The sequence below is a fragment of the Lygodium microphyllum genome, chromosome 2 (genome assembly GCF_053477565.2).
Source record: "Lygodium microphyllum isolate KBCC chromosome 2, Lygodium_microphyllum_v1.1.10, whole genome shotgun sequence".
Lineage (NCBI taxonomy): Eukaryota > Viridiplantae > Streptophyta > Polypodiopsida > Schizaeales > Lygodiaceae > Lygodium > Lygodium microphyllum.
In genome coordinates, this window is record NC_141136.1 from 13,751,149 (window position 1) to 13,777,504 (window position 26,356).

The 26,356-nt window shown below is 41.3% G+C and overlaps 2 pseudogenes; both read left to right on the forward strand.

The window, feature by feature from the left end:
• The first annotated feature begins 24,102 nt into the window (after positions 1-24,102).
• On the forward strand, positions 24,103-25,048 carry LOC148039499 (ADP/ATP translocase 1, mitochondrial pseudogene; annotated as a pseudogene).
• Positions 25,049-25,116: 68 nt separating this feature from the next.
• Positions 25,117-26,097, forward strand: LOC148039500 (sphingolipid delta(4)-desaturase DES1-like pseudogene; annotated as a pseudogene).
• Positions 26,098-26,356: the final 259 nt, after the last annotated feature.

Genomic DNA, 26,356 nt, shown 5'->3' on the forward strand with positions numbered 1-26,356 from the left:
GATTGCATGGAAATTTGTAGAACCCTTGCCACGTTATGAATGGGAATTTCTTCGATTTAGTTCATTAGCATAATCAATACACTACTCTTTATAGGAACAAATCTTCCCTATTTTTTGGTTGCTTTACAATGGCTATTGTATTGTGCAAACTAGCCACTAGTATTGCTTGCACTTCTTGCTCTTCTCTAGATGAATGATCTCTTAATCCTATCACTGTAGGATGTTGTAGAAATCAATAAAATATTTTACATCTTAATTCCTTTCCCATGCATTTGGTGTTATTAATGAATAACTTCACTATGTCTCAATTCATTGCATTTTGGATTCATCACTCTTGTCCAAATTAGTTGTATTTTTCATGATATCGTCTCTTTTTCTCAACCTCATATTGCTTGATAGCATCATGTGATTGTATTTCTCTCTCACAATAATATTTCATATGGTGCCAATCTCTAAAATCCATTAACCTAATACCTATCCTTGAAATCCATGGATAGCACATAATTTAAGCAAAAAGTCATGATTTGAAGATATGTTCCACCTTTAAAATCCTACAATCTATAGAAGATTAATGGAAACATAACATTAATCTATCATATATTCGCTCGTCTACTGCTAGCATTGCAATTTGACTAAAAAGAACAATGCCTCCTTCTATCAATACCATACCGCACCTCTTCACACACACACACACACACACACACACACACACACACATACACACACACACACACACACACACACACACACACACACACACACACACACACACACACACACACACACACACACACACACACAATGCCTCCTTCTATCAATACCATACCGCACCTCTTCACACACACAAATGCCTCCTTCTATCAATACCATACCGCACCTCTTCACACACACACACACACACACACACACACACACACACACACACACACACACACACACACACACACACACACACACACACACACACACACACACACACACACACACACACACACACACACACACACACACACACACACACACACACACACACACACACACACACACACACACACACACACACACACACACACACACACACACACTCACTCACTCACTCACTCACTCACTCACTCACTCTATGTAGGTGTGTGTGTTTTTGCTACTAAGAGATGTGGTTGAGAGCGAAAATGGAAGAGGGTATTGCAAGTTTCTATGTCCACTATAAACAGATGCAGTTTGCTCCTAGATTTAGAGAGATAGAGAGAGAAAGAGATAAGAAGAGAAAGAGAGAGAGTATGTTGTATACATGTGTATACGTGACTGCTACTTGAGAGAAAGAGTGGAGGAAAATATTACAAATGTTTATATCCATTGCAAAAAAAAAGTTTGCTCCTCGACTACATGAGAGAGAGAGAGAGAGAGAGAGTGTGTGTGTGTGTGTGTGTGTGTGTGTGAGAGAGAGAGAGGATGTAGGAGGAAGACCTATGTCTCTAATGTTCTTAGCTGAATTCTCCTTGATTGCATGAGAGAGAGAGAGAGAGAGAGAGAGAGAGAGAGAGAGAGAGAGAGAGAGAGAGAGAGAGAGAGAGAGAGAGAGAGAGAGAGAGAGAGAGAGAGAGAGAGAGAGAGAGAGAGAGAGAGAGAGACACATGGGAGTGAGACCCACATCTCTTACGTTTTTTTACTGAATTTTTATTCGAGGAAAGGAATCATGAAACAAATATATTCTCAAAAGGATCTTTTGGCCAAATGAAGCAAATGCTATTAACATTTGGTACATAGCAATGTCCAAGGACATGCTATGCCATAAACACATATCCTTTTATTTCATAAGTTGTTGTTGTAGTTGTGTAAATCTATAAAGGAATATCTTTTGACCAGAGGCCAAAGAATTTTTAAAAAAGAGAAGCACATTATGCTTTCATTGCAAAGGTGCATGTGCAACAACATGGTTCCTTTTACAATTAACATCCAATTCATTTTATTTACAATTTTATGATGTGCATTCTGTTAATTTGGTGTGTGCAACGGTCAGTCGAGTTTTATTACAATTAAATGTGTGGTGCAACGTGAGAGAGGGAAAAAGAGAAAAAATCTGGTGATGTGTGGGTTTGTTTGCAAAGTCTGATACCACATCCTCAAAGATGGAATGCACAGTCCACAAAAATCCATTAAAAAGTAACAAAAGGTCGACTAACAATAGTCATCCTGCTGTACAGAAAAAGCGAAAACCAACTAACACCTTGACCAAACAAAAAAAAAAGATACGCATGACCAAAATAAATAAAAAATGAATATGAAGGAGATAAAGTTGATCAATTGTTCCAAATGAGAAGTGATTCTCGAGACAGGGGGAGTTTGTTTTGTACTTTTTTAATTTGTGTCAATGATGTGGAATGTGGAGCATGATAAAAAGATATATGAGCAGCATTTTGGTTTGTTGTGGTTTGGATTTTACTTTGTGTGTTTTTATTTGTTTGATTTTGTGGTGTTTTTTTTTCATATCATGACGGTATAGTATGGAGATATTTTGTTTTGTTTTTGTTTGCTTGTTTTTTTAAACATTAAATGGAAAGAATTCAGGGAAATAGGATGGAATGGTCATTTGTTTGTGTTTGATTTGACAAGAAATGGATTTTTCCCATCACAAAGGCTGAAAACCATCTTGTATCAGATTTTTGGAAAATTGTCGATCATGTTTTTGAATTTTCAAAGGATTTTAAATGATAGGTACATTTTTATAAGATTTTCCCATGAAAGAATTATGTCCAAAAAAAAGTTGATATTTTCCATTCCAAAAATTTGTCCAATATGTGAAAGAATAAGAATGTGATTTTTGGGAATTTTTTTATTTTTATGTATTTTTTTGGATTTTTCATGAATTTCCATAATTTTATGAATGATTCTAGCAATTTTATTTTTTTGAGAAATTATTTAATGGCATTTTTCATGAGGAAAATTTTGCAAAATGTGGAAAAAGGTTTTCAGTAATTTTCTTTTTTTTGTTTTTTTATTGGTGTAATTTTTGAAATTTTTAATGATTTTTTTATAATATTAATTTTTTTAAAATAGTAATTTTGAAATTTTAATGATTTTTTCATAATTTTAAATTTTTTAAAAGGATTTAATGATTGTGAAGGGATTTTCGAGATTATGAAATGAATACCCGAGTACGCGCGTGTGAACAACAGCAACCCTGCATGCCCACGAACGAGTTCGACGCGCGTCCTGGCGCGTGAACACCACGGATACACCGAGGACACACAGATGTACGTGAATAGCCGCTAAGAAAACTCGAAAGCATGTCCATGTGCACGAATATGCATGAATCCACATGCGAAGACAGGGATCAACACGCACGGGTAGGGAGAGGGGACGCAGTGGGATGGGGGGTGGGAGTTTGGTCACCGGTTGAGAGGGGTGTCATAAGAAAGGTGGCGTGTGGGGGGGAAAGGGGGTTTTGCAAGGAGGAGGAGAGGGGAGGGTGGGAAAGGGTGCCTAATGGAGGGCAGGGGTTAGTGGGTGGGAGCATGGGTGGTAAGACGGGGGGGGGGGGGGGGGGGGGGGGAGGGGTAGGGGGGTTATGGGTGGGCGGGTAGGGGGGGTGGGAGGGGTAGGAAGGGAGGGGGATGGGGGTTATGCAAGCATGCGGGTAGGTGGGGTGGCAGCGACAGTGGCAAGCGCGGGAGCGGGCGCGAGCGACGGTAAGCGCGGACGCGGCAGACGACGGAGGCACATGGCTTGCAATGTCCTTGAGAAGGGGTGTGGATGGCAAATGAGGAAGTGGGTCAATGGTTGGTTGGTGTAATGAGTTATAAGAATGCACTAAGCAGAAGACTCGTCTTTATAGAGAATTAGGGGTGCATTTTTCATTACTCCGAATGTCCTACCCCAAAGTGGATAGGGCATGAGTAGATAGGTGCATGCCGGTTTTCTAAGAACCTACTAACCATATATGCGATGTATATCTTCTTTCAAATAATGATATTTCAAGGGTCTTACATATTTCTTTTCTTTTCTTTTTTTTTCTTGTGATGGTTTGTTAATGATATTGAAATAATATGACAGATCTAGCATTCTCTAGAGTCCATAAATAGAATCTATGCAAGGCAAGGTAGGATGGAAGGTATAGAAGAGGGAATGATGAAGTATATGAATCTATCTTACCTAATGACATTACAAAATGTGGTTTAGAAAGTGTTAATTCTAAATAGGAAGCAAAGCATCACCCTTTAATTAACACTTTGGAAATATCTTGTGATTTAGAGTTACAACATGTTGATATATCTAGATTCGAGCCATTATGTGAGCTAGAACATCTACAATTTCATGTAGGAAAATCTTACAGGTTCTCCAATCAAAAGTTGTGGTGACAGTTCTTCTTTCAAGCATGTATGTAATTTTGAAGAAAGCACATCAAGCCTTTTGTCACACCATCATGTGAGAATAGCTCATCATGTGTCTTTCAAAGGGAAGAGCCAAATCCATACAAAAAAGTCTCTAAAGTTTTGAAGTATGTAGGCTAGTTTTTGGATTTTGCACAATACAATGAGTGCCTTCTCAACATCATTTTTGTTGCACAAAATGCCAAGATTGGCCAATAAACAAAATGGCTTGGATGGTTTAGTGCTAGTAGCAACAGACATGGGCGCGAGCGTGAGCGACGGCAGGCTCAAGCGTGATAGGCGACGGAGGTGCGGGTGCGGGTGCGGGTGCGGATGCGGGTGCTAGTGACGATAGGCACAGGCGTGGGTGTGACAGGCGGCGGCAAGCGCCCTGGTGGCGACAACAACACGAGGGAGAGAGAGGGGAGATGACCGGTGGGGAGGAGTGGGGGGGGTGGGAGGGAGAGGGAGCGACAGTAATGCAGGGAAGGGCCGGAGGGCCTGGAGCGAGGAGAAGGAGAAGAAAGAGAAGATGAAAGAGGAGGAGGAGTAGGAGGAGAGAGAAGGAGAGGATACAGAGGGAGAAGAAGAGAGGGAAATGGGGGGTGGGGAGAGAGGAGGTAGTTGGGGGTTGGGGGGGGGGGGGTCCCGGGAAACGGGAGGAAAGGGGGGTGGATGCATTGTGTGTTTTTTTTTATTTTTTTGTTTTTTAAATTGTTAAAGGTTTATTTGTTTTGGTTTTCTTAATTAAATGAAGAAAATCAATTTTTAAAAACCATTAAAAGGGTGGCTCGCCCTCGTCCTGCGAGGTGCACTTGGCAGGGGTAAAAAAATTTGTGTTAATGGGATTAAACTAGGCCAAGATGGCAGCGTGGGAAACACCAACGCAATGGGGGAGTCTCGAGGCACGTAAAAGCGAAAACACGCACATTCACGGGCGAGGTGAGGCCACGCGAGGTGAGACATGCGGCAACACAATGAGACAAAGAAAAATTAAAAACACGCAAATTGTGTATCGGAACAAAATTTTGTAAAAAGGAAAAATGGGCCGGTGACGAGAGGAAGATGACGGAAAAGTGCAATAGGGTGTCCAAGGCAAAATCAAGGCGTTCTTATGGGAAAAATGTGAAAAACGAGCCCAAAAATACTTACGGGGATTAATATCAGAAAATCCGATCACCGAAACGCAAGGCAGAAATAAGGAAAAATATGCAAAATAATATGCACGACAAACCTATCATGTCAAAACACGATTCTGACTGAGATAGGATGCATTCACATGGAAAAACCCCAAAAAATAGACTTGTAAATTAATACAGGAGTAACCAAGTACGAAATGAAGGGTAGTAAAGGAAAAATTTTCGAAGGGGATTCACGGGGCTATCACATCAAAACTCATTTTCGGGGGAATGAGGAGGGGTTCACATGCGAAAAACACAAAAAAGACACCTGAAAACACATTGAAAAATAAATAACTAAAAATCCAGCGGGTGAAATAGGGTGGAGAAAAAAGGAAAAATGTGAGGAAAGGGTGGATGGAAAGGCTGTCAAATTGAACTGGAATGCTGGTGAAAATAGGGCATGTTCACATGGAAAAATGTAAAAAATACCCACGAAAGCATCCCAAAAACCTGCAAAAAGGAATAACGATGAACTAGGCATCATAATGATTGGTGGAAAAAGTAAAAAATGTCAAGGGAAAAGTGTAGGACATGGGGGTCACATCAGATTGTGGTTCCAAAGCAAAAATGATGCATTCACATGGAAATATGTCCAATTGACGAAAAATGATTCAAAAATTAATAATACAAGAACCGTCTAGCAAAATAGGGTTTGGTAAAAAGGAAAAATGGTCAACTCAAAGGGACGAATAGGGTTGGAAGGTTGGATTTGGGTGTCGCTAAACGTAGGGTGCGTTCACATGAAAAAACTTCAAAATAAGGGAGAAAGGGAAAGACAGAAGGAATGGCCCCAAGAGTGGGGTGAAAGTGAAAGGATGGATGGGGAAGGGATCCCATCAGGGTAAAAGCAGGTCATGGCATAGATGCATGATCAAATTGAGGTATATCCAGGGGGTATGCATCATAAATGCGCAAGGATGCATCCCCACACTTAAAACCTTAACGGGAAGGGTAAACTAAACATCAGGAATCCCCTTTTGTCTCACACAGAGTGTCTCTGTGTGAGACAGAGGGGGGTTGAGTGTGACTAGTGTTTCCTAAATCAATTATTGAGAGGTACAGTTTGAGGGATGTTAAGATAATTCCAGTCGAATACATTTCCATTTTCCTATGCACACACAGGATTGGTCTCTGCTATCCCCACATGACACGTCATCCTCTTCTGTACACTGCACCACAAGGCTCACTGGCCTTCCTGCTTGCACCTATGCCAGGCGGGGTTGGACGCACTAATGCACCATCAAATGTGCACCTTGGCATACTCCCTCTGCACCATCCCCCTTGTCGATTTCTAACTCGGGTGTGAGATTTGGGTTTTCATCATGATTCACTCGAGTAATGTCAGTAATGGGGTGAGTGAATGTTCTTTCATTCCATTTGAGTGACCGTGAGTTGAGTGTAATATTCTTCACCATCGATGGTTTCCCATGATTTCCTCAACAAAGCTGCCTCCTTGGGTATTGCTACTGTGTGGTCCCTACCCCACTGGACGTGTACGTGTTGCAAAGACACCTTGGTCTCTCCTACATCTGACTGCAACACAGTATGTGACATCGACAATCAACCTCAATTCCCTCCAACATGGGCCAAGTTTTTCTAACCCTACACCTTTTGTTTATTAGTGACAATTAGGTCTTAAATTTGGGGACGTCAGCAGTTGGGTCTAATGTATGGTCTTAGGTCCCTAATGTTCGGTTTACCCTTCTCGTTAAGGTTTTAAGTGTGGGGACGTGTTCCTGTGTGTCTATGATGCATATCCCCTACATGTTTTTGGTGCACAGCCAGGGAAACCTGCCATCAACAGGCACAACCAGAGGCTAAAAATGAATGAAGTGGCAATTTTGAAGAGAAAGAAAAGCAATGGAGAGTAAACTTCCTGTCACTATTGAAGAATTGGAAGCTTTCCTTGCCAAGGCCACATTCTACAAAAGATTCATCCCCCAATGGAGAAAGCACAAGGCCATTCTGATGCGGTCCCTCTATGATGGTCTGTGTCCACTACCTTCTGAAGCTGGCAAAACTTGCATCACAGTAGCAAAGTTCCTCCGACAAAACTAAAGAGTAAAATAGAGAGAATGACCATCTATGGAAGATTTGGCATTCATTGAGAAGTTTCTAGGCATCATCAAGTGGGAGATCTTGAAGAAGCTTCAAGAGTCGTGATCAGTGGAGGTTCACGAAAACAAGAAAGAAAGAAGTTGGAATTTGTTTGTAAATGCTCAATAGCACGACACGTGGGATGCCTAGTGCACTGACAACCTCCTGTTTATTCAATTAGCAACCCACTAGAAGTTGGTAGATAGAGTGTGTTGAGATGGCAAGCTCAACACATGTGGACATGGATGATGGACCGCCTGGTTAGATGGGTCCACACGTCTACACTTAGCACGTCGGTGGTCATTATGACTCTCACATGGCCACTGACTCATTACTTATTATATTCAGGTTGTTACACCTATTTACAGCTGGTATAGTTATAGCGCCATTCGACTAGTGTAGTCGGTTATGCATTGTTTGACTTAGTAGGCCACTTTTCTTTTATGTTGTATCTTATCTATACTTTGTGTACATTGTAAAGTATGTGGAAGAAGAAGATAAAATCAGCAAGAAAACGTTTTGGCCTCCATCTCTCTTCTTGTCTCTTGAGTGAGCTTCTCCTTGTGCATTCTGTGTGTGTTCGGCGCAGCATCTTGAGCAATCCCCTCCACCACGCGATTCTTGACATGGTATCAGAGCCACGCCATTGAGAGAGGCTGATTTCGAAGGTTGAAGTGAAGGAGAAGAAGCAAGGTTCGAGCAAGCAAGCTACGGGTAAGAATCTCTCCCATTCTTCCACTCCTTCTCTTGGATAGTGCCTGTGGAGGCACCGGAAGCAGGGCAGAGCAAAAATCTCAGATTGCAGTGAGATTTGGTGTGTGCGAAGAGCGCTGTATATTCTGCAGGTAAGCCCTTTAGGGCTTGCCCGCAGAGATTTTGGGCATTTGAGGCCGTTTCAGGGTCCGTTTTAGAGCCGCAAGGTTGCGGACAGCAGTTTCGGGGTACACTGTGACTTCGACTGTATTGACCGAACGTGGGTGCGCAGGTTACAGATTTCAGATTTGTAAGTTCAAAGGTGTTTACAGTGAGTAAACACAAGGTTTATCTGCAAACTGGTTGCAGATTGCATGTATTGTTGAGCAGACAGTGGAAAAGGCTGTCTGGTGAATTGCTGTGTACTACAGGTCGAGGGTTGCAGAAGATTTGCTTGCTGTTTGGTATTATTATTGTGATAATGGCAGAGAATAGTGGAAGCCCCATCATTGAGAAGCTTGACAAGAACAACTACCCTTCATGGAAGTTCCGTGTCACGAACTTTCTTATTGGAAAAGGCCTCTACGAGTTCGTTTCAGGTGAAGAAAAGGAGCCGGAGGTGAGTGATCCTCCAACTGCAGAAGAGACAAAGGCATGAAAGGAATGGAATGCAAAAGACAAGAAGGTCATGTATTGGTTGTCTGCAGTAATTGACAATAACATGCTGGGACACATTAGAAATGCAGAGAATGCATATGCAGCTTGGACCATACTTGAAAGTATGTTTTCTGTAAATACAAAGGCACGAAAGATTCAACTCAAGTAAGAGTTGAATACATTAAAGAAAGGGAAGATGTCTATCAATGAGTATGCACTGAAGGTAAGAAGCATTGCAGATGCATTGGCAGCGATTGATGCAATGCCCGATGATGATGATTTGGTATCGTCTACCTTGGGTGGACTTAACAATGAAAAGGCTTGGAAGTCTTTTGTAACTTCCGTATATGTCAGAAAGCCATTTCCAGATTTCGATGAATTGGTCTCTCTTATGATCACTGAAGAGATCAACATGCAGAGTGAGACATCTGAAAGAAGTGGTGAACAGGTCCAAGCTTTCTACTCCAGTTCTGGAAGGGGACGTGGCAGGTTCTCTTCAAGAGGCCATGGTACAGGACGTGGTAGTGATAACCAGCAAAACAGATTGAATCAGCAATTTGGCGATATGTAGGTTTCAGGAGGTCGTGGTAACTTTAGAGGCAGGGGGAGCTTTAGAGGAAGAGGTGGATGGCAGAACAGAGGTTCTAACAACTCTGGTATTGTGTGCCACTACTGTGGCAAAACAGGTCATATTGCAGCCCAATGTTATGCTAAGAGAGATGATATCCGCAGTGGTAAGTTGCAGCAAGGAAACTATGCATCGTCTTCACGACAGAATGAAGACAAAAATGAACGTTTGTTCGTTATGCAGCATATGCTGAATGCTGTTACAGGAAAGGGAACACATGAAGATGTTTGGTATGTTGATTCAGGTGCATCCAATCATATGACCAGCCATGCAGAATGGTTTGGAGAGATGCAGGATTTGCAGAATGCACGTTATGTGCAGACGGGTGATGACTCATGCCACCCAATTTCACACATTGGAAAAGTTCCCTTGTCATTGCATGATGGTAAGACAAAGAGTCTTTCAGATGTATTACATGTGCCATCTATTACAAAGAATTTGGTGTCAGTCGGTCAAATGGTAGAGCAAGGGCTGCAAGTCAGATTTAATGCAAAGGGCTGCTTTGTAGAAGACTTCAATGACAAGTGCAGGTTGGTAGCAAAGGGAAGTAGAGTTGGACGTATGTTCACTCTAGATGCTGGAATTCCTACTATGAATGCGGCTATGTATGCCAAAGGAAAAGGTGTTGTTGCAGACATTGAAATTTGGCACAAACGCATTGGACATGCAAATGTACAAAGGCTGAAATTAATGCAGTCCAAAGGGTTGGTTACAGGTTTGCCTACATTTAAAGTTGCAGAATTTCAGAAGGTATGTGAAGCATGTCAGTTTGGTAAGCAGGCAAGACAACCCTTTTCACATGACAGAGATGTAAGCAGAAATATCCTTGATGTTGTGCATACAGACATTTGGGGGCCTACACAAAATGTATCTCTTGGAGGCAGTTCATACTTTGTCACATTCATTGATGATTGCTGTAGAAAGCTATGGGTATATTTTATGAAGGAAAAGAGTGAAGCTTTTGAGCACTTTAGAACTTTCAAGGCTGCAGTTGAAAGAGAAACAGGCTTGAAAGTAAAGTGCCTGAGGTCAGATGGAGGGGGAGAGTACCTCTCAAATGAGTTCAGTGATTTTCTGAGGTCTCATGGGATAAAGAGACAGTTCACATGCAGGTATACCCCACAGCAAAATGGGGTTGCAGAAAGGAAAAACAGGCATATTGTAGAAGTTGCACGCGCCTTGATGGCTGAAAAGAATATGCCTAAGCATTTTTGGTCTGAGGCTGTTCATACTGCTGTTTATATTATGAACAGAACTCCCACAGCTGCAGTTCATGGTATGACCCCCGAAGAATGTTTTACAGGTAAGAAGCCTGATGTTTCACACTTGAAAGTATTTGGCTGCATTGCGTATGTTCATGTGCCAGATGAGTTGCGGAAGAAACTGGATCCAAAGGCTGAAAAGTGTATCTTTATTGGATACTCTTTAGAGCAGAAAGGGTATCGTTGTTACAACCCTGTCACATGTAAGTTCAGAGTGAGCAGGGATGTCATCTTTGATGAAATGAGCAGTTGGTATGCATCTAGTGGTGATGCATTGGATGTTGATGATGATCATGATACTCATGTGCAGGCTGAAAAGCAAGAATCACAGACTCTTAGTGGACCAGAGACATCATCTGGTAGTCCTTGGTCTGGGAGACTAAGGAGTACCTCTACATCTTCGGGTGCATCTAGTAGCACTACAGGTAAAGACAAAGGAAAGAATAAGGTGTCAGAAGGCATTGATGCAGTTCTTGATGGAGACTCCAGTGGCTCAGAGAGCTTGGATGATGAGCTTGGCATTCCTTCAGTGAGGACTCCAGGTGTGCAGAGAGCACGTGTTAATGCAAAGACTCCATTGAGTGATCCAGTGGTACGCAGGTCTAGCAGGGTGAGATACCCTGTTAAAAGATTTGGTTTTGAGGGTTATGCAGCTCACCATTATGCTTATATGGTGAAACTAGTTGAGGATGTTGAGCCCACATGTTTTGAGGAGGCTGTTGGTCACGCTCATTGGGATGCAGCAATGGATGAGGAGATGGCTGCACTAGTTGCCAATAACACTTGGGATCTAGTATCATTGCCAAAGGGAAAGAAAGCTATTGGATGTAAGTGGGTTTATAAGATTAAGCACAATGCAGATGGTTCTATTAGCAGGTACAAAGCTAGGCTAGTTGCAAAAGGCTATGCCCAGACATATGGCATAGATTATGATGAAACCTTCAGTCCAGTTGCTAGGATGGCAACTGTCAGATGTGTGATTGCTTTGGCAGCAGCCAAAGGTTGGAGGTTGCAACAAATGGATGTAAAGAATGCCTTCTTGCATGGTGATTTGCAGGAAGAAGTGTATATGGATCAGCCAGCAGGTTATGAAGATTTAGAGCATCCCACATATGTGTGCAGGTTGAAGAAGGCACTCTATGGACTCAAGCAAGCACCTAGAGCATGGTCTGACAAGATCAGAGAGTATCTTGTCAATATTGGCTTTTATGTTTCTGATGCTGATCACTCACTTTATGTGAGAAAGGGAGATACAGGTTTGGTCATCATAGTCATCTATGTGGATGACTTGATTATTACAGGTGATAGTGATAGTGGGATTGCTGAAGTCAAGGGCTGTTTGAAGATGAAGTTTGAGATGAAGGATTTAGGTGAGCTAAGGTACTTCCTTGGCATTGAGGTGATCAGATGTGATGATGGTATATGGCTGTCCCAAAGACAGTATGGCTTGGATATGTTGTCCAAGTATGGTATGACTGCATGCAAACCACTTTCAGTCCCGTTGGAGCAGAATGTAAAGCTGAATGCTGATGTTGGGGATGAGATAGAAGACCCTACTATGTTCAGGAGGATAGTGGGGAGTTTGATCTACATGACCATTACAAGGCCAGACTTGAGCTATGCTGTTGGTCTTGTGAGTCAGTTTATGCAAGTACCTAGAAAGCCACATTTGGATGCAGTGAGACGCATATTGAGATATGTGAAGTCCACATTACATTATGGGCTTTTCTATGAGGCAGGTACAGATGTACAGGTGTTTGGATACACAGATGCAGATTGGGCTGGTAGTATGTCTGATAGAAGATCTACCAGCGGATACATGTTCTCTCTTGGTAGTGCAGCAGTTGTATGGAGCAGCAAAAAGCAATCTACAGTTGCTTTGTCGAGTACAGAGGCTGAGTATAGAGGTGCTGCTGTTGCAGCATGTGAGGTAGTATGGCTGCAAAAGTTACTGGCTGATTTGGATGTGCAGGTGGAAGGTCCAGTTGTCATTTATTGTGACAACATGAGCAGTATACAGTTGGCTAGGAACCCTGTGTTCCATGCCAGGACAAAACATATTGAGGTACACTACCACTTTGTGAGAAAGAAGGTACTAGCAAGTGAGATTGACTTGGTGTATGTCAGCACACAGGATCAGATAGCTGATATCTTCACGAAGGCATTGGGTACAGAGAAGCTTCAAAAGTTTCGAAGCTTACTTGGAGTTGCAGAGATGCAGTTGAGCTTGAGGGGGAGTGTTGAGATGGCAAGCTCAACACATGTGGACATGGATGATGGACCGCCTGGTTAGATGGGTCCACACGTCTACACTTAGCACGTCGGTGGTCATTATGACTCTCACATGGCCTCTGACTCATTACTTATTATATTCAGATTGTTACACCTATTTACAGCTGGTATAGTTATAGCGCCATTCGACTAGTGTAGTCGGTTATGCATTGTTTGACTTAGTAGGCCACTTTCCTTTTATGTTGTATCTTATCTATACTTTGTGTACATTGTAAAGTGTGTGGAAGAAGAAGATAAAATCAGCAAGAAAACGTTTTGGCCTCCATCTCTCTTCTTGTCTCTTGAGTGAGCTTCTCCTTGTGCATTCTGTGTGTGTTCGGCGCAGCATCTTGAGCAATCCCCTCCACCACGCGATTCTTGACAGAGTGTCCTTCACAACATACACTATTGAAACCATCAGAAGCTGGCATTATTATGATGATGGCACAATGACAATTCTCAGAAGAATGAGTTTTGATACCTTCATAATAGAATATCTCCCCGTCTATAGTGGTTTGAAGGTGAATTCAACGACGTAGAAAAAAAGAAAGTAGAAGAGATGTTGGCTAGAGAGTCCTCCAAAGACTGAAGCCCCCTTTGATTCTATTCTATTGAGTACAGACTAACTAGTTGGAGCCAACCCCCTGATGAATGATGCAATCAAGAGGCAAGCACTAGAACAAGTCCAGAGGTACTTGAGAAGAGAGAAGGAAAAAATCAAGACCGAGAACGAGCTTGTAGCAAAATCCTCCTTTGATACCCTAAAAGCACTCTTTATAGAAGTCCTTATGGCAACTCAAGGTCCCCTTCCTAGTCAAATTTGTCCTGGAAATATTGATGACAGGCCAGGAAATGTAGTCCCATTGCCAATTTTTAAGGGAGAGTACAATGAAGATTCTGATCTTCATGTAGCAAAGTTTATGGTAGCATGCGTGGCTAACAATGCCAGAACCCCTAAGCATTGGTTAGCAATATCTTCCGCCACTTTCAAGGGTGCAACATTTGAGTGGTATGAGAGACAAGCAGCAGGAACTTTTGGCACATGGGACGACCTGAAGTTGTGCTTCCTCATTAAATTCACGCGTAAAGGTTTTGAAGAGCGGATGCGAGAGGAGTTTATGAACCTAAGTTAGTCCTCTGGAGAAAGAGTAGAAGCTTATGTCTCACAAATTGAATCCATCCTGAAGAGATGGACCAATCATCATTTGAATGAAGGCATCCAGAAAGGAGTGTTCCTCAAAGGCCTACAACCAAAAGTTTGCAAGTTTGTGGAATTAAGAAGACTAGCTAATCGGCAAGCTATAGTGGAAGGTACTAGACTGTATGATGAAGTAGAGGCAAGATTGTCAATGACCCTAGGAAAAGGAGTTCTACCGCCTACAATGTCAAGAATGGCGTAGTCGCCAAATACAGTCCCAAGAACTATTCCCCACCCCTACCAACAACTGATGCCTAGAATGTCTCAGTACAGTGCACCAACTCCACAGTGGCAATAGACAGTGCCCCCCATGATGGCTCCACAACTACCCCAATGGCCTCAGATAGTCCCTCAAATGGTGAATCAGCCTCAATAGTGGAATCCTACCAACTAGAATCAATAGCACCAACAGTCCAGACAGGAGCCCTGAATCAGAATTAGAATAGAGGACCCTCTACATAAAGTCAACTAGTCTATGCAGTGATAACAGAGACGCCTCCAAACACCACTACCAACATGACAGAAGGCAAAATCTTAAAGTAATACTTATCTAACTCAATTGCAAATATCAAGACCTACTCATGGATATGTGACAGAGCAGCTGCAAACTCTAAAGGTAAACACTGCCAGTATGTCTCATCCCATAGGAGTGGCATAAGACACCCTCAGATCCAATACATGGTGTGGAAAATGCCATCAATGAGGAGATTTATCCGTTGAATGTACCCACAAACCTACTATCCCAAGAGCTTTCTGTTCAAACTGCTTGAGAAAGAAACATATAGAAGATATCTGCTCTCTAAAGAGATGTATGACATATAGAAGAGAGATGAAGACACAAGGCTCAATCTACTGGAGTCGAAGATGACAACCTAAGATATCGGGCCAAAGCCTAGGGATTTCGAATCTAATTTTGGACCAAGGAGGTTCCCGTCCCAGAGCTACAGAGGAAGACAGTCTAGCGGTGGCCAAAGATCAGAAGTTGAATGCTATAGATGCGGAGAAAAGGGGCACATTTTGCCAAATTGTCCAAACCCTAGAAGGTCCATGGACTATAAATCTCTCTGTAGCAGATGCAAAGGAGAAGGCCGCACTGCAAAGGATTGTCCCAGTCCAACCCCTATCAAAGCCAATGCCACAGATAGTCAGCAGGAGGCACATGAGCTTGCCTCTAATCTGGTGGAGTTGGAAGTTGCCACTATTACGCTGCCAAGAAGAGGGAATCACTTGTGAAGGGTAGACTAGTACAGAACAAAACCCTATAGTACAGAGCACTACAGTGCCATAGAAGATACTAGAGATAGTTCCAAAAACAAAACCAGAGGTCCAAGAGATAGACGATACAGAATTTCCTCTAGAAACAGAAGAAGTACCAATGTTGCCATTGTTGGAAGAAAAAGAAAAGATGAAAATGGGTGTAGCCCCATTTCCTACCAGGCTAGAGAAGCCCATGGATCCCATCAAAGAATATGACTTAGTAAAAGACCTAGACACTTTTAAACTGAATTTAACGTTTTGACAATTGTTTTGCTGATGTTGTCTCCCATCCAGAAATAAGTTCAAAATCATCTTGACTCGACGCGGATTAAGGATTGCTCCTTCAACAGCAACCAAAACCAATAAGGCTCCAGAGCTTGTAAAGGAAGTGGATGTAGCCAACACCTTCCTAGATCTTGATACTCTAGAAACTGGCATGTGGATTGAAGGTTGCTTCATTGAAGATGCACTGATTGATGGAGGTTCATCAATAGATATCATGACGGATGTCACAATGAAGGATCTAGGCCTACAAGGTATGCAACCTACACAGTGGCTTATCAAACTGGTAGACTAGAGGAGAATCAAGCCTTTGGGCATTCTCCCATACGTGAAGACAACCCTGACATGAAGAGACTATTGGTTGACATATCTGGTGGTGAAATCAAATTCTTATGGGACCTCATACCCTCTTCTGATGGGGAGATCATGGCTTTTTGAAGCGAGAGCAAGGACAGATTGGCTCAAAGGAACCCTAACCCTACCCAGAGGACTCAATAAAGTGGTGCTAAAGTTGTATGGGTCACAGAAAGGTAATGGATCTACCTTTATTGAAGTTTTATCAGACTCCTCCAATGAAGGTACAGATGGTACATCAATAGAAGAAGAAGCTGTTAAACAGATCTTTCCCAAGAAAACTTGTCAATGGGTGAATACTACCTATTTGAACCAGGAATGACTTTTGACATTACCTCTAATAGTGAGATAGAGGCTTGGATGTACTACTCTCCCTACTACATGGCCAAAGCAGGGCCAGAGATAGAGGCAGAAGATGAAACAAAGAAGCTGTTCTTCTCTTATAGAGCTCCTATAGAGACAGAGTCCACAGAGGACATAGATGATAATGAGGAAGATGGTTATGAAAGAAAAATGGAAGAATCTATCCCACCTAAAGAGGATACATATGAGGAGGACGTTCCAGAAGCACCAGAAGAAAAAGATCTCATGCTATGGGACACAATGGCGATGGTACCATTTGGTCTAGTAAATGGATCCTCTCATATGCAAAATCTTTATAAGAAATGGATTAAAAAGAATAAGCCATCTTTCAGCAGTGGCTCTTGTCGCCCTCACCCATCCTTCCTAAGAAAAGATGATGATGATGCACCTTGCCAACAATCACCAATCCATCGGTCCCAACAAACATCAGAGGGTCCCTGATATGTGACATTCTTGGATGCATCAATAGAAGATGAGTCCTTGAGCCAAGAGGTAACTAATTTTGAAACCAAACCCGAAACAACCCTAATCCCATTTTGGATCCTCTCATATGCAAAATCTTTATAAGAAATGGATTAAAAAGAATAAGCCATCTTTCAGCAGTGGCTCTTATAGCCCTCACCCATCCTTCCTAAGAAAAGATGGAGATGATGCACCTTGCCAACAATCATCAATCCAGTGGCCCCAATAGACATTAGAGGGTCCCTGTTATGTGGCATTCTTGGATGCATCAATAGAAGATGAGTCCTCAAGCCAAGCAGTAACTAATTTTAAAACCAAACCGGAAACAAACCTAATTCCATTTCAACATCCCAAGGAGCAACCCAAAGAAGAAATCGGTTCTAGTGGAACATCAGATGAGGACACCACTCCCTTGAAGGAGTCAGATCTGTGTCTAGATGTAGTCCGTAGACCTTCATCTGTGAAGTAGAAGGTGAAAGACAATTGACTTTTGTGGATGTAGATGGCTCTGAATGCCACCTAAAGGTGGGTAGCAGGTTGCCAGAAGAGAAACTGTCAATTCTGCATAACTTATTGAAAGAGAACTTTGACGTTTTTGCATGGTCTTATAAAGATCTAAAGGGGATTGATCCCACAATATGTCAACATCACATTAATCTAGAGCCTGATGCCAAACCTATATGACAACGACATAAGCAAATGAACACAAATTACTCTACCTTGCTAAAATCTGGAGCCCCAAGAGAGGAACACCAAGGAAAAGGGGATTCTACTGCAAGAAAATCTATCTTGTAACATCAACAAGCTTTCATTTCATTCTTTTGATGACCAAAACAAAGAAAACAGTAAATCTTCACGCAGCATCATAGTAGATATCTCCCACGGATTTGATAGAATTAACCATAATCTTCAACATCTTCATAAAATCCATCAATAGAACAAAGAACATAAAAGAATACACCATCTTTGAATGGAAATCAATCACATAGTATTCATATTCAATGTCTTCATAGTTCTCTCTCTTTCAATCTCTCATATACAATTACACTGTTTTGATAGAATTGGCTATCTTTGACTCTCTCTCTCTCTCTCTCTCTCCCTCTCTCTCTCTCTCTCTCTCTCTCTCTCTCTCTCTCAATAGTACATCATCTCCTCACTACAATACTATTATAATAACTCTCAATAATCCTTCTTAGGTCATGGGTGCACCTCCCAAGAGGTATGTTTGATGTGAAGAGGTACCAGAGCCACCACAGTGTCTCTTCACAGCTCACTAATGTCACTGTCACTTAGTCTCCTCTTCAGTCTTCAACAGCTGCTTCTTCCATTTGTTTTAGCTCTTTTGAACTTAAATTCATCCTTTCCAAAAGTTAGAAAACTTTCCCAAAGTCACACATACATTCTACAGAACACTTACAGAAGGTCTACAGAACAGTACAGTGCAGTACCAGAGCAGATACAGAACAGTTACAGAGCAGAGATAGAGGCTCTACAGAAGGTTTACAGAGGGTTATAGAAGGTCATCAGAACCTCATAACTCATACTAAAACCATTCCAAACTATCAAAAACTATTCAATAGGCTTCCAAAAGATTTCAATCTTCATCAATCATCACTCCATGCTTCATATAGAAGAAAATCAAAAAAAAAAAAACGGAAGCTATACAGAAGGTATACAGAACCAATCAGAACATCACAGAACTTCATATGTCTACTGAGAATCATCATGATATTCCAAAACGTAATCAATATCATCCAAAACACTCTCAAACACTTCCATTATCAACCATACATCACTCTAAATCCATCAAAAATCAATCATTCACTCCTCAAAATCAACAAAAACCAGTAAAAAATTCAGTCTTTTTCCACTCTCAACATATCCCCACACTTAGAAAGGAAGCGTCCTCGTGACCTAAGGAAAAGAAGAATATAAGTTCATTAAAAAGCTCAATTTTATCTTCCGTAGGATCTTCAATTATCTCTCCAAACCACGACCCCAACTTATTACCTGTATTTCTAGAAAAATACTACTAAAGGAAAACTTCGTTATTCATTAACTCATCTAATAATCAATTAGAAGTCATAACAAATTTGTAAAGGATGTAAGAGGTTCTTCTTCAGCTTTCCATCATAGGCTTTCCATCCACCATCAATAGTTTGAAAAGAGCTCTCAAACAAATGATTCAACCAACACGAAGTCATCACATACAAATTATTACAACACATACACAAACACTAACACAACCATCTGAATGACACCTCCAAAAAGAGATATATGTATCATTAAGAATCATCCAAAATACATTGAAAATGTATCAATGAAGTTAATATCTTTTGAAGGCTTGGTGGTTTCGAAACATGGAGAAGGACTCATCCACAAATGTCTTGGGAGGATTTTGAAAGAACTGCAGGCAGCACATCCTTTCTAGCAAAACAAGATATCTGCTAGGGAGACATAGGGTATGAAAATAGAGGACATCCAGCTGTTGGGAATCAATGTTCACATTGACATTCATACAAAGCTTTGGAATGGCCTTTTGATCATTATGGGAATGCCTATGCATGTATGCTAGATACTAAGCAAAATGAGCTGTCAATCTCACTGAAGGATCTAGAGATTGTGAATATTGGTGAGCAAAATGGAGGTAATTCTGGTATGCTTGACTAGCAGTAGTCCACTCCCTTGGAATTAATGGCCAGTTAATCTGTGGTGTTGTGAGAGAATCAGTCGAGCTCCATCCTCTTCTTCTGGGAATCTGCTGATCAAATCCTTCATACTCACTAACCAATTGAGGGGGTTGAGAAATAGAAGTGGCAAAAGATGAAAGTGGAATAAGTAAAAGAGGATGAAGAGATGGGTAGGCAAAATCATAAAAGGAGGAATAAGATAAAGGAGTGGCTGAAAATTTAAGTGAATCAGTTAGGAAAGGTGTCAATTGATAAACATGAAAAGTAGAAGGTATATGGATAGATGGAGAAGGACATGGTGGAGAAGGGGAAAAAACTTGATCTTTGATGAAAGAACAATAGGTAAATATAAGAATTTGAGGAAAACTCTGAGGTTGGAAAAGAAGAGGTAAGATAGCACTAAGTTGGATTGATAAAGGGAAAGATAAGTATCATAGCGATGGGCCATTTGATGATAGTACAATAGGCTAGGAATAGAGGAACCTAGGACAGATCTTCTCTGGTAGGCATTAAAAAAGGATGAATCAAATGGATGGTTCTTGGAAAGATAAGCTAGGAGATCCACCCTTAGTTGGTTAGTGATCTGCACATAAGTAGAAGTTGCATTCTGACGTTGATTCAGGACCACAGAATCAATCATTGAATGCCATGAATTGTTAGGGCAAGTAGCCACTTTTGAGGAATAACACTGGAACATGTCATCTATCCTCAACTCCAAATAGTTGACATATAAAACAACTTACAAAACCACATCCCCCACATACCAGGCCAGATCTACATCATCTAAAATCAACAGATCACCTCGTAGATACATGTAAGACAGCAATATGGTATCCGTCGTCATAGAATCTTCAAACACCATACAGACCACTTCTGTCCAGCAAATCAGAAGACCAAGCCCCACTCCAACCATCATCTGGAAGAGGAAGATCCATTGTTGAAAGCTTCATATAGAAGGCCAACTTCTGCAACTCAAAGAAAGAATGGTCCGGAGTAACATACTCCTGAAAGTGCTCAAATGTAGACCATAACAAATTCATCCTGGACTGCAATCTTTCCACTTTATCTTGAAACAATGGACACAATGTGGCGTGTCTTTGGAGAACTACCAAGTCCTGCTTAGAGATAGAAGGAATAATAGGAACATTGGGGCTTAGAGGAATGGACCGTGACTGTGCCAGTTGATCTTGCAACTACTTAATCTGGGAAGCTTGTGATTCCACTGTATTATGAGTAGTCTGTAAAGCTGACAGTTTTGCATCTAAAAGAGTCTGAAACTCTTGAGCTTCTTTGGACATTCTCTCTTTCTCCTCCGAGACCCTAGTGACCTCTGACTGAGCTTCTGTTGATCTTCAAAGAAGATAATTCTTCTCTCTGGGTCTCAATCATTTGGGTCTACTACTCCATCTGCTTAAATAGATCTACAAGTGTGTCTTTAGCAGAGGCTAACTCTGAGATGAATAATTGTCTGGCTGTAACAAAGGGCTCTCCTTTGTAGAGAAGAGACAAAGCCTTCCCTAACCCTCGGGGTGTCAATACCATAGAAGCACCATGAACCAGGCCCGACTTCTTACTGTATGATGCAAGAAACTCATTACACAGGAATGGATCATCTGGAATCAATGGGAATGAAGCAGCCATGAAAGTTGCAAGTCCTGCTTTTGCTATAGGCTCAAAAGCCAGTAGGAAGGAATAATCCCTACTGATCAACATGACATACTAGATAGGAGGAGGAGTGTGAGGCGCCATTCAGATGGAAAACACACACACCACAACACAGACAATAAAAAAGAATGCATGCAAAACAACCAAAATAGCTATAAAAAAGAAATCAATAAAAAAAAGTACACACACATATAGACGTAACTAACCAATTTACCACCCCAAGTAACCCATATCCTAGAAAAAATTCGGCATGACCTCTACACATATGCGACCGAAAACTTCATGCAATGCAACAAACTAGCACCCAAAACCTCGTATCAGGCAAGAAAGAAAGAAAAACTTCAAACCGCACCCGTAATCGTAGCACATAAGCAAACCATAATACCATAAAAACCCTAATCAAGACCTGACCATAACTTTGACCAACAATTTCAACTAAGAGGACTTTATGTGCCCATCCCACGAAGCGCATTTATTAAAAGGGAAAAAAAGTGCAGTGAGGGGAAATGGTTTTAATGAAGGGTTCATTTTAAGAAATTATTAACAATGGGTGACATTTTACTAGATTATAAACCTTAATAAGAAAATGGCGATTCCTTCTTAAAATTTTAATTACAATTTATTAGGGTGAAACAATGCTTTATCGAAACCCGAACTACGATTCCCAGACTGGGGTCTCTAAATGCAAATTCATTAATTAGAAATTAATCGTGATGTGGAGCGTTTTTTTGTCAGTGCGTGCTTTTTTTGTGATGGCGGGCTGGTTCATTTTTAATAAAAATTAAGGTGCCTCTGAAGCGCACGTAGTGCGTGCAAAGTGAACGGCTGGTTGATTTTTAAATTATTAGAAACATTGTGTGTTTAGCGCGAGCGCACGTGAAAAAGTGGGTGAATATAGTTCGTTTTAGCAATTAATTGTGATTAAGTGATAATAAAAATAAATAAATCTCAAAAAATAAATACCTGGTAGGGGTGTGTATGCAATAGACTGAAGACACACTGAGTAGTCCCCAAATCCAAGGAATCCAGTCAAAAAAACAAATACCACTGACTAGAAAAAATAAAGCACCTTAGTGTGTTTGTGTTATTTTGATCTTTATTAATTTTTTTTAAAATTTGTTTATTTGTTTGTTTTTGTTTCTATTTTTTTCAAATTTTATTTTAGGTGTGTTTGTATTTTGTATATTATGTGTGTGTGTTTTTTTTTAATTTTTTTAAATGATTAAAACAAGATATATGACACATGAATATGTTGTGAAGTGTAAGGGTGGAATTTCAGCAATCCAGCAAGTGTTAACAATGTGTTGTAATTTATCCATGATTTCTCAGCTGATGTTTGGAATTTAAAATGAATTTTCATGAGGTGAAGTATTAAATTTAGGGTTTTGATTTCAAATAATACTTTGGCCATTTATGGAAGTATTTCCAATTCAGAAATTAGTGGCAAAAGGGGCAAGGGGGAATAAGGGCTTGTAATCCATAGATTGTCTAGGGTTTGGACAATTCGGGGAGATATATCCCTTTTCTCCACACCTATAACATTCCACTTTTGATCTCTGACCATCGCCAGACTGTCGTCCTCTATAACTTTGAGAGAGAAACCTCCTTGGACCAAAATTAGGACCAAATTCTCTAGGCTTTGGTCCAATATCCAGTGTTGTCATTTTAGACTCTAGCAAGTTGAATCTTGCATTTTCATCCTTCTGTCTTTGTTCATGCATCTCTTTTAGAGAGCAAATATTCTCTGTATGGTTCTTCCGCAAATAGTAGGAACATAAGGCTCCGAGAATGGTTGGTTTTTGGGTACATTCAGTGGCTAAATGTCCCACTTGATGACACTTTCCGCAACATGTATTAGAGCGCATCACATCTCTCCCAGCTCCCGTAGGGGTGGATATATTGGCAGTATTCACCTTCAACGTCTGTAGTTGCTCTGTAATCACATCCAGAAGCTCTTTATTGATACTTGCAATTGAGTTGGATAAGTAGTCCTTCAAATTTTCACCTCCTGAAGTGCTTGTAGTAGGGTGGTTTTGGGAAGCTTCTGTAATTACTGCATACACTGGTTGGGTCGATCTAGAAGGTCCTCTGTTCTGATTTTGATTCAGAGCTCCTGTTGAGACATGGGGTTGTTGATTCCAGTTGGTAGGATTCCACTGTTGTTGAGTCGCCATTGGAGGAACTGTTTGAGGCCACTGTTGTTGTGGTTGAACCATCATTTGAGGTATTGTCGTCTGTGGTGACCACAGTGGATTAGGTGCATTATACTGCGGTGTCGTGCTGCTGCGCATCCGAGCCGTAAACACCTCCATTTTTGTTGTGCATCTGTGTTATCTTTTCGTGTGTGTTTCACTGTGTTTGATTGCTGCATTATCTTTCCGTCCTTTTCAGTACCCGCATCCAATGTACATACTCCACTTGTGTGTTTGTGTTTGTGTTTGTGTTTGTGTGCATGTTGTGTGTGTGACAGAAAAATATGAAAAACTGATGCCAAAGAATATTATTATGCTGTCAATTTCAATGATGAATTCCAAGAAAAGTGCAGGAAACCGTGGAATCAAAGGAAGCTTTGTAGAAGCCGACATTTAAGCTATGAAGATAAAGGTTGCACGTGAACAAGGCCAACGTAATATGCGGGACAAAGAATTTTTGAAGAAGATACATTAGCACTATATGCCATGGAGAAGAAGGGTCCAAATGCCTTTGCCGTAGACTTTTTGATGTGAGGAGTCTCTGCAGCTGTCTCAAAGACTGCAGCTGCCCCCATAGAACGTGTCAAGCTTCTTATCCAAAATCAAGATGAGATGATCAAGGCAGGAAGGCTTCAGGAACCTTACAAGGGGATTGCGAACTGTTTTTTTTAAGAACCATCCAGGAGGAAGGTTTTATATCCTTGTGGCATGGAAACACTGCTAATGTTATCAGATACTTCCCTACCAGGCTCTCAACTTTGCATTTAAGGACTACTTTAAGAAGCTCTTTAACTTTAAGAAGGAGAAGGATGGCTATTGGGCCTGGTTTGCTAGTAACCTGGCTTTCGGTGGAGCGGCCGGTGCTTTTTCCCTCCTTTTTGTGTATTCCCTTGATTATGCTAGGACTCGCCTTGTCAATGATGCCAAGGCTGCAAAGAAAGGAGGGGAACGTCAGTTCAATGGACTCTTGGATGTCTACAAGAAGACTCTGAAGTCTGACGGTCTTCCAGGGCTTTACCGTGGATTCAACATTTCTTGCGTTGGAATCATTGTATACCGTGGTCTATACTTCAGAATGTACGACTCTCTGAAGCCAGTTGTGCTTATTGGTAGTCTTCAGGATAACTTTTTGGCAAGCTTTTTGCTTGGCTGGAGTATCACTACTGGTGTTGGCCTAGCCTATTCTTGTCAAAAAGGAGCTTTTTTTGCTCTTTACCAGGCAATTAAGGAGGGAATCGATGGAATCAGCGGGAAGGATCTTCACGGGCGACGCCATCGCTTGGGGCTCTCCCTCACCATCGCTTGGAGCTCTCTCTCGCGGGCCTTATTCTTCATTAGATGGCAGCCTTCCTGGGCTGAAGAGGAGTTCTGGGTTTCCTCTCCATCACACAGCCGAAGGATTTATACAAATACAAACAGGGAAGAATGAAGCATCAAGTGAAGGGCATTGAGTGAAGCAATAGGGTGTTCAGCACCACAACTCCCTCGCCTGCAGAGATGAAGCATAACAAGAGGCCTCTGAATCTCCCGCTGTTACTGCCGCTTCTGGTCCGGATGCTAGATCAACATATAAGGTTGCTGCGGCGTTAAATCATCAGCAGTCTCCTGGAATTCGTGTTAACACAGAATATTCACTTTTAAATAACCAAAAATTCTTTAAGGCAGTCAATCAATGAAAATCTTGGTGTTCATGACTATGACAACAGCAGCTGATGACAAAACCCAGAGCGGATGGAAGGACATGCATGCTACTATGACAGAGGAATGACAAGTTTGAAAGATGAAACCTCGAAAGGAGATGACATAAAGCAGAGGGTAACTTTGAATTATACTGGGCCGACACTCAAGAGCCCATGCCTCCCGCAGAAGAGAGAACCTATCTAAATACCCTGAAATCAAGTCCCTCTTCGGTCCGGATGTCTGGGCCTTCCTTAAGATAATAATAATAGTGCTAGTACAGTTTTGGACAGCATTCTGTCTCAGATACGCTCAGTGGACAACTCTCTTAATTGTTGCCTATTTCTTTGGAGCCTTCCTCAATCACAACCTTTTTCTGGTAATACATGAACTAAGTCATAATCTAACCTTCTCTACATCGATATACAACCGGCTTCTTGGAAATTTTTGCAAACTTGCCTGTGGAGTGTCATGTCTATGACATTTCAGAAGTATCAACTGGATCATCACAGGTATCAAGGAGTGGAAGAACTAGATATGGACAAACCTAACTAATTGGAAGGAAGGATTATTATAAACACATTCTTGAAAGCTTGTTGGGACTTGTTTCAGCTCTTCTTCTATGCCCTTAGGTCAAAAGTTACATGCTGAAGAACTTGAACAAAATTTCACCCAGGTTTATGGGAGTTCAGCAATGCTGAGGTACAGGTGGCCCTTGATGTTGCTCTGATTTATATATGGGGTTGGAGACCATTTGTGAACCTTCTGCTGTCTACCTTTGTTAGTGGCTTGAAAGCTTGAGCTTGCTTAAGAGCCTTGGAGTAAAGCCAAAAGTTACATGCTGAAGGACTTGAACAAAATTTGTTTGTTGGCAGTTTCTTTGTTGTAACTCTACGAACTTGATAAGAAATATAGTGAACTTTGGCATCAAAAATTGAATTCTTCTTGTTAGCCTCTTTTCTTGCAGCATTTTGAACCCCGTGTTCAGCAGCTCTTGCACAAACTCTACGACAGCGGCACTGTTTGCATCTGAGGATAGGGGTAGGGAACTGTCCCTGGG